Source organism: Apodemus sylvaticus, chromosome 1 (genome assembly GCF_947179515.1).
Source record: "Apodemus sylvaticus chromosome 1, mApoSyl1.1, whole genome shotgun sequence".
NCBI lineage: Eukaryota > Metazoa > Chordata > Mammalia > Rodentia > Muridae > Apodemus > Apodemus sylvaticus.
The window spans coordinates 19971933-19988071 of record NC_067472.1 but is presented as its reverse complement, the minus strand read 5'-3'; the positions used below and the strand labels follow the sequence as shown (position 1 = coordinate 19988071).

At 51.2% G+C, this 16139-nt stretch overlaps 1 protein-coding gene and 1 pseudogene across 1 annotated transcript in view; one reads left to right on the top strand and one right to left on the bottom strand.

The window, feature by feature from the left end:
- Slit1 (slit guidance ligand 1) overlaps positions 1-16139 on the bottom strand; it is a 144410-nt gene that overhangs the window by 91858 nt on the left and 36413 nt on the right. The window lies entirely within an intron of this gene.
- LOC127676844 (uncharacterized) lies at positions 12562-12626 on the top strand (annotated as a pseudogene).

The following is a 16139-nucleotide window of genomic DNA, read 5'->3' as shown; positions in this document are numbered from 1 at the left end:
AAAGCCTCTCACACAAGCAGACTCCCGGGAGACTGACGCAAACTCTCAGCAAACCTCCACCTCAGCAGTCCTCGGGAGGCCTCTGTGGGGCCTGGCTTCCCACTGCTGCCCTCTGGCACAGTCAGCGCCCTAATGAGTACACACAACCTTTATCAATTTTTAAATACTCTAAACAAAAAGGCATGGCATTCACAGAAGCTTTTGTCCCCGAAGAGCTTAAATGACACATGCTCAGTCCAATTATGAGCAGGCAGGGCAGGGCAGGGAAGGCCTAGGACATCTGTGGGCATTCTGGAGGTTCCATGGCTTTGGAAGACAAGGCTCCAGGAATGGGCGTCTGTCAGCCTGGTCCCTTCCTCAGGCCTTGCTGATGCTCCAAGATCGAGAACTTCATGTCTTCTTAGTGATTCACAGTACAATGTATGTCCGAGGGATATTCTTGGGTGGGCAGGGCTTGGGAGGGACAGTCCCAGTAATGGAAAACTTTTACTTACACCCCACAATGTCTCACAGATAAACAGGCTCAGAAACATTTTTTAGCTTGTGTGTGTGTGTATGTGTGTGTGTGTGTGTGTGTGTGTGTGTATTTGGGCACACGTGTGGGTGCACATGTTGAGGGTGGGGTTAATATTAGGAATCTTCAATTCCTTTTTTATTTTCACTGAGACAGTGAAACCCAGAATTTACCAGTATGACCAATCTTGCTAACCGCCTGAGCCATTTCTCTAGCCCTGTGACCCAGAAGTACTTTCAATAGCAAGTTGCAACCCAAGAGACCTGAGCTCTGGAGACGTTTTCAATGCTTCCTTATGCTGGGAATCTCCCTCATTCTACTCAGGGCATTCCCAGCATAAGGTCCTTCTTCTCTCAGGAGCACTAGGTCTGCCCCTTCCAGCCTGTGGAGTAAGCATATAGGAAGATCACTAGAGAAGGAGTGACAGAGGTGGGTTCTGGTCCCAGCTCTACCATTTATCTCCTGTGTGACCTAAGACCACTGGTCCACCCTCTCTGAGCTTCAGAAAGAGATGACATAGAAAAGCGAGTATCCAAACGGGCAGAGGGACCAAAGAAGAACACAAGTGTCTTCAAACACCTATGAGGGGGATGTTCACACTGTCTCACATCCAACTTCCTGCCCAACGCTGGCCACCAACACCTTCTCAGGCTTCAGAGATTTCTTAAACTGATCATCAGTCTGACATTTATACAATGCTCCGGATTAGCCAGCTCCATCGGCCCTGCCCTGTAGTTTAGAAATGAGAAGGGAGAAAAAGACTCTCCAAGCATGCACCCACCGTGAGTTAGGACCGCCTAACAAGGCAAGATGCTTGGCGTTACAGCATTCAGTCTCTGGAAGAGGCAGACTCGGGTCCTCTCTGTGATCTGGCCAGACCTTGCAGTTCAAAAGCAGCCTGGCCAGCCAGGATCCTCTCAGAAACCCTGTCTTCAGGTACAGAGCCAAGCCCAGCAGACACTTAGCCCCTCCTCTGTGCGGAAGCCCTGCCCAGTGGAGCACAGGACCACACCCTGGCACATCACGGATCCTGGTCATACAGCTTTATTGATGAGCAGGGAGGACCCCACCCCACCCCGCCGCCAAATGAGGAACCGTAGCAGTGGGCACTGGGTGTCTAGGTCTAACTCTCATCTCTGCTCCCTCCCTGCCGGGACTCCAAGGAATTCCTCTCACTCTGTTGGCCTCTGTTTCTTCATCTGCAAAGTCAAGACTTAGGTTAGATCTTCTCAGGAACGTCCTTGTTCATTTCAGGTGGAAAGAGGGATCCCTTAGAAATTCACACATAAAGCAATGGCTCAAGACAGATGCTGTTCTCACACCTCCACAGCAGGCAAGCCAAGGAGGCCCTCGGAGAATCAGACGCAGCAGACCAGCCACTTCCGGCTTCACTGGGCGTCCTGTCTCCCCCCACTCCTGTGTTCAGGTTCTCTCCCCTGCAGCTGTCTCAGGTACAACAGTGGCAGCCTGGTCCTCTCCTTCTACCCCTGGTCCATATTACCCCTTCACCAGGCTCTGCCCACCCCTCAAAGTGAGGCCTCTCCAGAGATACCCAGGGGGGCTCTTCATCGAATTGGAGGAACAAACCTTTTGAGCAAATGTGTGTAATCACGAAGATGGGCCCAGCGGGAAAAGCACAACTGTTATCACTCACCTGGCATGCGGCCCTGCTTCCCCCTCCCCTCCAATCACTTTCCTCTTCAGTAAAGAGCTGGGCATGTGTCCACCAGAAGACACCCACCCACTTTCTTATGCCTGCCCCTCCTTCCTCCAGGGCTAATATGCCCTCTTGTCTCACGCCCACAACACACATCATGTCTGTAGTATCCACAGAAAGGCACGCCTGGAGCCCAGAGCCCAGAGCCCTGGCTGGCGGCAGTTGCTAAGAGACGGAAGATGCCCAGCTGGAATCTGGAGGGAGGCTTCTCGCTTGTACAGAGGCAGGATGGAGAGGAACGAGGAGGACAGGTTTTAGTGATAAATGTCAGCTCCACCAGCTCCTGCCTGAGGGTGAGAAGCATTTGCTCGGGATTACACCCAGCAGTGGCTAATCTCTCCAGCCCTCTGACAGCAGGAAGAGCTATAAATCGCATTTCTTCCCTGCTCCTGAAATATATGCCCTGAAACTAAGAAGGGGAAAGAAATCCCAAGAGAGAAGATAAAAGTTGGCCTTTTATTGTGTAAAACACACCGCTGAGAAGGATAATCTGAGGGCCTGGGCTGTGGCCATCAGTATTCAATCCTGGCTTCTCTGCTGACGCTGACGCCCTTGGGGACACAGAAACCAATACAAGTTCCTTACAGGGTGTCGTGAGGACTTAGGTTAGTAATTCCCTGGTGTACTAAGTGTAGCACCTGGTTTTCAGTCAGTTCCCACAGATGCCCATGTTCCCTGGATGCGGACTTCGAAAGTGAAGCAGGTGACTACGTGGCTTGTCCTGAAGAAAAGATGCACCTAAGGGGCAGCATGCAGCCACGCACACCAGTCCCCTGAGTGGCTGACACTTGCTGAGGGAAAAGACGTTCCCAGGGAGACCACCCACCGAATCTCTGTCCTCCCTTCGTCCCAAGATCTCCATGACCACAACACAGCCCTGCTGTCTTCATGCCCTCGTTAGCACACAGGTCCTGAGTGGCACTATCTGCCCACATCTTGTCAGGTAAGAGGCAGGAAGTGTGGCTGTTCTGAGCGTACAATAGACAAAACCCTCATTGCGGAAAGAGACCCAGCTCCCATCTGCGCCCTGATGAATCCCCTGTTGGAAAGTAGATAGCTCTGTCCCCAGAACCCTTGACTCCTCCGTGCCCTGCTATACAGGCATGGCTCCTGGATTCCAAGTGGGACACACAGAAGGAAGGTAACAGGCTTTCTTCACAGGGTCACACGTCAGTTGACAGAGGCAGGAGCCAGGGTCAGAGGAAGGAGTCACTTGGGATAGTGCCCTGAGTGGGCTGGGGAGGGACATTTCTAAGTCCTATAAAAAGCATGGATGTATTTGTATAAAAAGTCTGGCGCATGAAGAAGGAAGTGTCTGGCACAGTCTGGCAGTCGGTTCCTCAGAACTTAAACATAGAATTGCCATATGATTTAGCAATTTCACTTCTGGGTGTACACTCAAAAGACACAGACTCTAGGAGCCACTTGATGCCCGTGTCCATAGCAACAGTTCACACCAGTCACAGGATGGCCAAAACCCACGCTCCACCCGTGACTGGATAGAATGTTATCTGTCCTTTAAAAGGAAGAAAATTCCAACAGGTGCAGCAACAGGAACCTAGAGGACTTCAGAGTGAATGAAGCAAGTCTATAACCAAGGGACAAACACCGTAGGTGTCCACTCGTTCACGGTGCCTAACAGTGTCAAAATCATAGAGGCAGGAAGCAGCTGGTGGTCACCAGGGGCCGGGGAAGGGAGACAAGGGATTCTCCAGCAGGTGCAGGTACAGCAGCAGGGGAGACGAGCGTTCTGTGGATGGGCAGTGGGTGGTTGCACAGCAGTGGGGAGCGGCCTGTGCCACTAGCTGCATCCTTGAAAGGCTTAGGATGGTGGAGCTGGGAGGAGCTCAGAAACACAGCACTTGTGTAGCATGAACGAATTTGTACACACTCTATGCATACACACGCACAGGCTGAAATAACAGCCATCACAAAACATCCTGAAGGGTGACAGTGAATAAGATCTGAGATGGAAACTTCCAGAAGACTTCTGCATTATCCCTAGGTACTACCCATGCCGATCACTAAAGAGCCACCTGTGGTCTCTCCCCCCCCCCGCCCCGCCCCCACTGTCTCCTAAGCTGTTTTTCTCACTCCACACACTTGGGAATATGAGGCTTGGGTGACTGGATGTTCTGAGAGCTTCTCTCTGATGTTTCTAGAAGTTTCCATTTTCCAGGGACATGGTACCTGGGAAGTGGGCTAGGTCTAAAACCTTATCTCAAATAAGAAGGGAAGCCGCCCTGGGCTCCACCCTCCTCCCATGGCCAAGATGCCCAATCGGGTGGATGAGGACCAGAGCACGGAACATAGAAACCCCTCCCTTCCCAGTCCATACTACCATCTTCCAGCTAGAGAAGCCCTTACTCTCCCGTGGCCACCCCTGGCCAGAGGAGCCATTTGAGACCCTTTACAGATCCTACCAACAGATCTGATCCTTGTCTTATCCCAAAACAGGCTGCCTGGATAGCCAAAATAGGCTTCTGTGGAATGGGCTGAATTCAAACCCATCCCACAGAAAACCATCGGTTCTGGGGGCCCGAGAGGATGTAACTCGACCTTGCAGAAGATCTGCCTCCCTACCATGGACTAGCAGTTCCGGACATGCCAGCCCACACACGCTTCTGCCAACCATAGCAGGCAGTCAATGCCGTCGTATGCACCACCCTACCGGGAACCAGGTGCTATTGAGAGTCTGCCCTCTGGAGGATGTGACTTTTCCCAAGTCCCCAAATTCTCCAACATGCAGGGGAACAAAGGAGAGCAGCTTCTCCGAGCACAGAGCCTCTTGGATGTCTCTCCTGTTCCATCTAGAACAACCTAGCTGATTTGTCACCATGGTCTGTAACGTCAGGCTTCTTACCAGTGAGCAGTGTGTGAGGCGGGAGACGCTGGCGTCTTTATATTCTGGGTGAGCACACTGAGGCAGAAAGAGGGAAGGAAACGTGCTCAAGGTTGAAACATCTCGCAGATGGCAGAGCGGGTCCAGGACCCAGCATGGTCTCTTGCACATACCTTCAATTGCTACATAGAGAGAGTATGGGATGCTGTTTTCAATCATGTTGCTGTCCAGATCCCCCAACTCTCAGGTTCCAGTGAGGCTCAGGGGCTCGGCTCCGGTTAGCTCCCGTGGCTGCAGGAAACTTCCTCAGGCTGTAGGCTGTCAAACTCATTTCCCTCCAAGTTCAAGCTCCTGGCACTATCAACTGAGGTGTCCGTCTGCCAGCCTCAGCACCCTGAACCCCGAAAGTGTAGGTGAGCCCAGTTTCCAGGCAAAACTGGTGAGGGTCACTAGCAGCCTGGTTCCTGACCCCCCTACCCCCACCACAATGCGGTAAAAGCATTTTAATGTTGGAGATGCTGCTTCTCCAGAACCACAGCTCCCACCCCTGTGAGTCCTCAGGGTTCCGTGAGCTGCGGGTCAGAGCTGCACCATGACAGGCGCCCTGTGATCATCTTACAGCTGAGGTCTGCGGCTACGTCGGCCAGCCAAGCTCCACGCAGCATCCAGCCCATGTCTGCTCCTCCATTCATCCCCGAAGCCTAAACCATGACTCTCGAGACTCTAAAATGTCCATGTCAATGTCCCTCATTGGTTTCCCAAGGCCACCTTCCACACACACACACACACACACACACACACACACACTCTTCGCCATGGTACGTCCTACCACCTCCTGGATGCCCCTCGCCTCTAAGCCTGCCAGCGCCATCTGCCTGAGCACACTGGGAGTCCTGTGCCTCTGAGATGCTGAGCTCTGTTGAGCTGCCCAAGCCTCCAGCACCAGCTGGACCAGCACGCTCAGTTCCTCGCCCACCCCCTTCCCAGCCTAAATTAAGATCTCCAGAGAAGAGCCAGCTGCCGCGCAGAGGGAAGCAGACGAAAGGAGTGGCTTTGGGAGGCACAAAACGAGTCACTGTGTCCGCCTCCAGGCCAGGTCCCTCAGGAGCTCGGATGAGGAGCAAAGACACCCCACACAGCTCACGTCTGGGGTCAGAAAGTAAGTCCCAGCGAGCCTGGAAATGGGCTGAGACATGCACCGTCACCCCCAGGAGCTGCAGGGCAGAAGCCACCCCATGCCCAACACAGATCAACAGGTACACAGTGTCTCCTCTGCCAGTGAAGGGACATTGCTCAACCCATAGGAAAAAAGAGAGCTTTGACACATGTTATAGTGAGTGGCCCTGGAGAGAGTTGGGCAAGGGGGAGGAAGGAGGGGGAGGAGGGAGGGGAAGGAGAGGAACACTACTTGATTCCATTCATCCCAAAGTAGTCAGTTTACAGACAGCTGTTGCCAGGGGTGGAGGAAGGATAGGGGAGTCACTGCTGGATGGGTGTGAAGTCCCAGTTTTATGGAGTGAAAATATTGTAGAGCTTGGTGGTGTAACAGTGTGAAGGTACTCACCACTGCAGCTCTGTGTATTTTAAACGGCTTAGTCGGTAAAGTTTATTAGACGTTATCGTGATATAAAAATTCTAAAACATATTAAGAGCGGAGAGAGAGGGCTATTTTGCAAACTGTGGCATGGGTCTACAGCTCAGAGTCTTGCCTATAAGGAAGACTCTGTGCTGGAGGCTGAGAAGGAAGGCTCTACATATGCATTTCCAGGGCCAGCTAAAATGTGACACACACACACACACACACACACCAGCACCAGCCCAGGTTTTCTGAACCCCTTCCTCGGGGCTCAGCCCCAGAATGGTTCTGATCTGCCATCATTCTCCTTATAGTCAAGTTAAAGGATTTTGTTTTTTTTTTTTTACTCTGACGGTGCCCTTGGGCTGCCTGGCCAAGCGTGGAGCATCCTAGGGAGGGGGGCAATTCTTCCTGGAGACTTACTGTCCTGTGTCTAGAACACCCTCAACCCTAGCCTCCATTGGCCATCCTGAATTTGGTCAGATCCAGGCTTCTGGTGCCCAGATATTGGGGCGGCCTCACTTCCTGTTTCCTAAGAGGTATGTTTGTTCTACTCCAGGGGGAGGACCATTAGCCAGCCCCATCCCGTGCCCCTCAGCCCACCAGCCCCGCCTACCTCCTCCCTCGTCCCCTAGGTCCATACAGTCAGTGGAAACCAGAACTGTGTGACAAATGACTGAGGAGGTCCTGGGGATACCATCTCATTCTACAGCCATTATTGTGACTGACCTAAACCCACATACCCAGGCCCCAGTCTCCAGGGTGACACCTGAAGGCCCTGGTGTCCTGGCAACCAGGAACAATGGCCCCTGGGAAAAGCACACAGAGTTTGGGAAAGGGCAGTCTTTTCTCTGTGCCCCTGGATAGGACGGGGCCTTTCCACCATACAGGCGGGGTCTAGAGTAGACTGCAAGCCACCGACGAGGCCCAGGGGCCCAGCCACATCCTCCTCGTCATCACCACAGCCCAGCCCAGAGTCACAGAAACCCCTCCACCTTGGGCTATGTCAGCTGCTCTTTACTGCATGAAGGTCCCTCACGGTGACTCACATCTGTTAAGGATGTCTCTAACAGACATCCCTCCACCAAGGCTCAACTCAGTACTTTCTCCCCCAGACCCGATTCAAGGAATAGGCTCTTCCAGTGGCATCTGTGGTCGCCTTGGGCCACTGTAATGCCATCCACGTGGCCTTCGGTTCTCTGGGCAGACTTCTCAGTTTGGTGATAGAGGCTCTGGAGAAGAGGAGAGGGGACACAGGTTTCCGCCACTCTCTCCCAGCCAGTGATGTTCTCACTGCCAGCTCTGGACGAGTCATCACTCCGCCATCTGCACGCCCCCACCTATGAATGGGGATCACAGCCTCTCCAAACCTGCTGGGAAGGTTTACGGAAACCATGTGCTCCCCGGACCTCAGTATGCAGAGCGTCTCTGCTCTGAGTAACACTTCCATCCTTGGCAAAACCGAGACCAGACCAAGCTGACTGTGCCGTTCATCATAACTCCTCACACCATGGAGGCCATGAAGGCTGAGCTGCGTGGGTGTGAGTTCCAGCTCCCAGTCCCACAAAGGACCCCTGCATAGGGTTCAGCAGAGGTGACGCAACACTAACACGCCACGGAGGCTGCTATTGGTGGGATGACTCCTGCCTGCCTGCACATGGAATTCTGTGGCTGGTGCTGGGATTGACCCCAAGGCCTCAAACACACTTAGAGATTTCTCTCTCTCTCTCTCTCTCTCTCTCTCTCTCTCTCTCTCTCTCTCTCTCTGCCTCACCTATACCCTTGGTCTTTTTTTTTTTTTTTTGAGACGGTTTCTCTGTGTAGCCCTGGATGTCCTGGAACTCACTTTGTAGACCAGGCTAGCCTTGAACTCAGAAATCTACCTGTCGCTGTCTCTAAAGTTCTGGAATTAAAGGCATGTGCCACCATTGCCCAGCCCCTTGGCTTTTAAAAATCCACCCAAGTCCTATATATCTTTTTGAAAAATACACAAGAAAATTTCTAAAAACACTCATTCACTGAATTTTTGAGCAATGTTTGTTTTCTTTAGCCTGGAACTCTGTGTTTTGCCCCATCACCAACCAGGGAGGAAGGAAAGAAGGGTCATGGCTGGTATTCTAAAGATGAGATGTAGACTTTTGAGGTCAAGGACACAGAGAGAAGGTTTCCCTGCTGAGAGGGGTACAGGAGCTGAGGCTGAAAGGGACAGATGGACAGACGGCACCCAGTCCAAAGGAACAAACCCAACTGAAAATCGTACACATAGACAATGGCCCAGCACAAATACCACAGCCAGAAGATGCCAGAATGCCAAGGGTGCTGCAAAACAGGGGACAAAACTCAGCTGTCACCAATCTGACTTAGCAGGAAGCAGAGAGAGAGAGGGTGGCCCTCACGAGTGCTGAGTGCTACACTCCCAGTACTCGCTGAGCTCAGCTTCAGTGCTGAGTGCGGAAGAAAAGTGTGTGTGTGTGTGTGTGTGTGTGTGTGTGTGTGTGTGCTCCCTCTGCTCCTGTTGATTCGGCACAGCCCTGCATGGGTGACCACCTGAAGTTCAAATAAAAGTCCCCCTCTTCAGTAGCTTCTGACCCAAATTCTCTATCAGCTCAGGAAAGCTGAAACGGCGGCAGGAGACAATCTTCTCTTTATCACTAAACCCCAAGATGCGGGTGAGGCAGCTGTAGAAATAACTGTTTAAGTCTTGTTACAAATGAAGCATGAAGTCTGGGGGCGTGGGGGAGGGGCAGAGCCCTTGCTGAGCATGTGCAAGACACTGGGTTCAATCCCCAGCACTGAAGAAAAACAGGAATGAGGAGAGAAGACAGAGGAAGAGGAAGGGAGATCAGACCTGGGGGAGGCCCGGAGCAAGAGAGCAAGAGAGAATGAATGAATGAATGAATGAATGAATGAATGAATGAATGCTGAGGCACTCTGCCTGGCCTGGAAGGCTTGGAGTTCCAGAACAGTCTTTGCACATGCATCCAGGAGCCGGTACAGCTGCTGCCTGACTCACCAGCCCTGACTCTGCTCTTGCGTAGTCTCCTGCTTCTGAGCAGGTTGCTGGGTTTCCCCTAGACCTCTCCACTTCTGCTTCGAGGGCCTCTCATTTCACTCCTGAGGAAATAGCTTTGGAGGCTTACTGTTCAGTACAAAGTCAATGAAGACTCAGACACAAAAGCCACCAATCACAGGTCTAAAAGCCTCTGTCCCAGAAGGAGACAGCACCCCGAGGAAAAGTACACAGAGTTTGGGAAAGGGAAGCTGAATGCCGTGAGACCCATCAAAGCTGAGGGCAGTGACTGAGCCTGCAGACAGAACGACTGGTGGGCTGAGGTCAAGGTCCCAAGCCTGTACCCTAGGCAGGGGGCATCAGGGGTGGCAGCGGGGCCAGGCTAGGAAGCACAGAAGGACACTCAACCATCCATCTGCCTCCCAAAGCACTCACGGAGCCCAGACCTGGGGTGTGGAGTGTTTGTTCCCAGCAGAAGCAGAGCAGTCTAAAGGTTTCCACTACCTAAAGAAGACAGGGCAGTTGGGTGGGCTCCAGGGATGTCTTGGTACAACTCTCGAGTTCAAGAAAGTATTGGGGTAATGGGTAAATTGGTACTGGAGTGGAGCTAGCCTGGAGCTCACTACATAGCCTAGGCTCTTGTGGATAGCCCTGGGCTTGTATTTTGAGGCTAATTCCACTCCTCAGAGGGGCTGAGATGAGGAGTTGCCTTGTGAACCTTCTCCCCACCTTAACTTTTCAAATAAAGGCTTGAGCCAATGATTGAGCAGGAGGAAGGGGGAGGAGCTGAGAGTTTGGGGGAGGAGCTACGGAGGATGGAGGGGCAGAGAGAGAAGCTCATGGCCTGGAGAAACTGCAAGTTATATGGGATAATATAGATGGGAATAGAGTAGTGTAGTGGGAGATCCGCCCAATCTAGGCTTGTAGCTTGTATTGCTACTGATTGAGTTGACATTTTTTTTACCAGGTAAATAGGTTGGAAACAAAGTAGCAACACTAGGCTATATAGTGAACTTACAGAAATGCCCCTGTCTCCAGTCACCTAGTTCTGAGATTTCAAGTGTGAGCCTCTATGTCAGCCTCAACTCAATATGCTCTAGCCTTACTTTAAAGATGTCTATGACTGGATTGAAGTCTTGGTGAAATCCATACCTGGCACTATTATCTGTCAAAGACCTATGACTGGAGAGGTCATGAGACCCAGGACAGGGCCTCCTACTATTCTTCTGTTGAGTGGATGCACTAATAAAGCATTACAACCACAGATTAGCATCCTCCAAGCTTCCTCAGAGAAGCTTTCATGTGGAGTAGATGTTGATAAACCTAGAGACCAGAACTGAACAAGGTGCAGAGAAGAGAGTCTTGAGAACGCTCGGCACCAAATGGAACATTTATATCAAGCCTCCTCCTTCGAAGGCTCAGGAAGCAGGGAAGAGGGAGCATAGAGTGTGAAAGCCAGAGGTGACAGAGGATGCAAGGAAACGGAGTCTTCATCCAGAGCAAAGTGAGCTAAACAAAAAGCTTCAGGCCCTTCTCTGTGTCTGTGTCTGTGTCTGTGTCTGTGTCTGTGTCTGTGTCTGTGTCTGTGTCTGTGTCTGTGTCTGTGTCTGTGTCTGTGTCTGTGTCTGTGTCTGTCTGTCTCTCTCTCTCTCTCTGTCTCTCTGTCTTTCTCTGTGTCTCTGTCTCTGTCTCTGTCTCTCTCTCTTTCTCTCTCTCTCTCTCTCTCTCTCTCTCTGTGTCTGTGTCTGTGTCTGTGTCTGTGTCTGTGTCTGTCTGTCTGTCTCTCTCTCTCTCTCTCTCTCTCTCTCTGTCTCTCTGTCTTTCTCTGTGTCTCTGTCTCTGTCTCTCTCTCTCTCTCTCTGTGTGTGTGTGTGTGTGTGTGTGTGTAAAACCCTTTAAATAAAAATAAAGACAAACCATCCCTCCTGGGCTTTTTACAGAGCGCACCATGATTTAGTTCCCACAGCAAGGCAGCAAAATCAAAGAAATCTTTCCATTTAACAAGTCCCCAACTCCAGAACGTAACAAAACACACCGTGGAGCAGGCGGTGGGGCACCGGGGGTGCTTTTCAACCTCTGTTCCCTCTGGGTAAGAGATGACAGTGACAATGGGGCCTGGATTGGAGCAGATTGAGCTGGGATAAGTCTTCCATGCTAGCGTCAAAGCAGATCTCTGCCAAGCCCTCCCCCTCGACAAAGACTGATGCTGCGGGTGATGAGCCAGACAGCCCGGCATCCTTCCACTTGGGCCTCAACCCAGCCACTCCAGTTAGAGCAAGTGGGGGAAAAGGGCCCTGTGCTGATTTAGGTTCAGCCCTCTTGTCAGCACAGAAAAGCAGTTACTTTTACATTTTAATTTCTCTGAAAAAATGTTCTTTCCAGGGCTGGGGCACAACTCAGTGAGTAGAGTGCTTGTCTCGAAGGCACCAAGCCCTGGGTTCCATCCTCAGCACAGGGTAAAAGCAGCTGCAGGAGGCAAAGGCAGGAGGATCTGAAGTTCAAGGCCATCGTCATCTGCATGGACGATGTGAATGTCCTGCATCTTTATCTGTGTGAAGCCAGCCTGGGCTGCAGAATATTTGTCTCCAACTGGTGGTGGTGGTGGTGATGATGATGATGATGAGCAGAAGGGAGGAAGAAAGGAGAGAAAGAAAGAAGAAATAGGGAGGGGGAGGTTAGCAATACAACGATTTCAGCCTAACGATGAAGAAAAAACAAGTCTTCCTGTAATCTCCAGTCAGGAACATAAGATCCAAACTGGATCACTTCGGAAAGGGACATTTTGTGCTTCATTTTTTCTCTTACTGAGAACAATCATTACACTTGATTGCCAGACTGAATGCCCACAGTCTTAGCCAGGCATTAAAGTTCCTTGGTTCTGTCTGTTAAAAAAAAAAAAAAAAGCTTTGCACAGTGGCAGTATCATAGCCAATGAGGTTTATCTGAGGCATGATTATTGCTAATTGGGGAAAAAAAAGTTGTAAATCATAAAAACGTTTTGGAAGTTTGCTCAGCATTAGTAACTGGATAATAGAAATTTAACTTCTCTCTCCATAAATATGTGTGTGTGTGTGTGTGTGTGTGTGTGTGTGTAATCTTACATATATAAATGGAAGAACTTGAACTAAACACCAGAAAAAACACAAGCTTAGTATTTCTCAAATGGTCTTGCTGCCATCATCTTAGGGAACTGGACCAGGATTATCAAACTCTTTAACCCTTTATCCGGATGAGAAAATTGAGTCTCTGGCTGGGAAGATGGCTCAGTGGGTAAAGTGACTGGTGAGCAAGTGTAGGGACCTGAGTCTGGGTCGCCAGAACGCAGGTAAAGGCTGGGTACTTTACTAAGTGTGGGAGCACGCCCTGTCACCCCAGCCCTCCTGTGGGGAGAGGGGAGGCACACAGGGGAGTCCTGGAAGCTTAAGGCCCAGCAAGCCTGCTGTGCCAAGAGGGGAAGAAGAGACTGTGTTCAAACAAGGCGGAAGGCTGAAAGTGTGAAAGGAAAAGGAAAATAACATCAAAGATGCAGAAAGGGAAAAGAAGAAAGAAGATATATATGTATGTATGTATGTATGCATGTATGCATGCATGTGTGTGCACATGCATGTGTTTGTGTGCATACACACTTGTGTATATATGCATGTACATACATATACACTTTGGTAATACACATTTGTGTATATACATACACACTTGTATATATACACATATACATACACATTTGTGTACATACAAACACACTTGTTTATATACATACATGCATACATGCTAACACATACGTGTACATGGAAAGGTCATGATGAAATCCCTTTCCTTTCTATGATTTTTAAAAACAGCACAGAGCACAGGTGGAGGGCAAGACCTGGGGCTAGAGATTATCCTCTGACCTCCATTCTTGAGCCATGATGTGCACACATGCATGCACATGAGCAGGCGTGCTTACAGGCAAATACACACACACACACACACACAGAGATTTTTTAAAAGCAAAGAAAACCAAGTTGGAGACTTTGCTCCAGGTTAAGTAGAAGAGTGGCTGACTCCAGGGCCCAGAGTCCTAATTCCGTATTCTGTCTGTCCCCTGATGAACGTCATTTCGTCAAGGCCAGAAAAGACAGTGTCCAAATGGAAGAAGCTGCCCCAGGCTTTCACCGTGTAAACGGCTCACTCGTTCCTCTAGAAATACACTGCAGAGCCTTACCTTGACTTCCGCCATCAATAGATGGTGCCAATCTGCAAAGGGCATATTGGCGGGAGCCCAGGGGACAGTCACTAAGGTCTGTGGTGAGTGCTCAGACCCACTGCCAGTCGTCCCTGAGGGAACAACTGAGGCTGTCCTCATGCTAAGGCTGGCTGGCTGTGAAAGATGCCATCAAAAGCCATCGATAAATGTATTCGGGCTCTCGCTTGACTGTAAGAACCTGCCCCAAAATGATTTCTTGTCCTTCGTTTCCTGCAAACGAAGGTGTGACTTGTAGGAAATTGACTCCCGTTTTCCAGTCGCCTCTCAAGCGGTGAGACGTCCAGATCCTCAGATGCTGAGACTAAAATTCAATATGTCCCAGTCAGGAGAAGATGGATGGCAGTGGGGGACGTTGGCACAGCTGCGTGGCCAATGTGCATGCGTCCATCCCTGTGAAATACGGCCGTTCGCACCTACTCATTTTCCTTCATATTTCCCCACCCCCACCCCAGCCCCGTTTCATGGGTACTGGGAGGGGAGAGGCCGGCTATAAACCAGCCATCAAACCCTCACAACTCAAACCATCCCCTTGAGAAATGAACAACAGCAGGAAGCTCTACCACTAACTCCGCCTAAACCCAAGGCCATGCCTAATTCCTCCTCCTCACGCCCGTGCCCGACAAATGACTGCACGCGGCAGGCTAGTAATACGTTAGCTGGTTGAGTGAATCCACCAGCATCCACCCAGAGGCAGCCCCCGGTCCAGATTCACAGGGTGGGGTAGACTGCCTCTCAGCCAGCAGCAGGCTGGGGGGGGGGCGGGGGGCGGCTCCAGAATTCCCATCACCACCGCCTTCCGGCTAAGATGAGGCAGGGAATTCCCATGGCCTTTCTGAGGGATGTTCACCATGGGAAACTGGAAGTCCTCAGGGGTCTAAGGCCAGCTGCTACTTTGCAAACACCAATTGGGGGTCGCATTAAGGATTCACACCATGGCCCAGAGTCTTGGAGGAGGGGTCCACAGTGTCCCCATCAGTTGTGTGTGTGTGGGAGGAGGGTGGATCTCTCTCTTCTTTCTTAAACATTCCTAAGGGCTCTGAAGAAGACAGATAAATGAACAAAGACAAATAAATAAAAAGTTGCTTCTTTTTTTTTTTAAAGAGTATTATTAACTTGATCAAAAAACAGTTGGTGTGTAAGAGACAGAACCCAAGCCTTCACTGACAGGCGCGCTCACTGTTCTAGACTCCAGGACGCCTCGGGTTGTCTGGGGAACCCCACGGAAGCCATAAAAGTCCAAATACAAACTGTGAAATGGCTTCCTCCAAAAGCCCCCAGGCAATAAATACTGTCCCCTTTGGGGAGGTGACACGTTCAAAGGGTCTTTGTGGAAATGGCATGCAGAGCCCCTGGGCGTCCCCATCTTCAGGCTCCTGTTCTAGGAGCACAGTGTGAGTCCCTGTGGGTACACACAGGGAGGCCGCCTCCCCGCCCCCATTAGCACAGAGCTTCAGTCCTGCATTTTACCTTTGTGCCAGGCATTTACCCTGAGCCTCTGCTCGCCCTCACTCCTCGAGCACTGCAAAGCAGTGTGGATTCTCACCCTCTAGCCATCGCTCGCCCTGGCCACATCTCCAGGAGCCATGACATCTCTGGCTTCGGCCTCGGGGAGGGTGACAGCGGTGCTTGTCTCCTTGCCAAGGAGGATGTCACAGCACCAAAATTTATGCGCCAGTTTTCCTTGTACCAGCTTTTCCCAGGTTACCTCCCTGCCCATTACTACCCCATTAGTTGCCATGTGTTCCCCCTAAGTGTCGCCAGCCCACACTGTCTCTTTGTTGGCTTTGCAGCACCCGCCAGCCCCTCCCCAACTACAGATGCAACTTCAACTTCTCATTGTAAGATAGTCCCCCCCTTACCTCCCACCCCCCTCCTGCTGCAGGCCAGGGAGCCTGTCGCAAAGCAAACCCCCCCCCCCGAAGGGACTCTCTGCTCTGTTGGACAGTATGAGTAGTCCCCAGATTTGCCTGACGCCCCTGGTTCTGTAGGAACACCCTTCCTTATTGGTATTCCTACTTGGCCTCTGAGGTCTGCCCACAGAAGCGCCTTTGTTGAAAGATCCCAGGGTGCAGAAACCAGGCTCCCAAAGCAAGGGTGTCAACCTCAAAAGGGGACTGAGTCCATGCACAGGGAGGCAAGTGAGAGGGGCCAGGCAGCTGAACACTACTCCCGAGAAGTGCTGTGGCAAAGCCACACCTCCTGTCCTGTTCTCAAACCGATTCATCGGTATTGTGTCA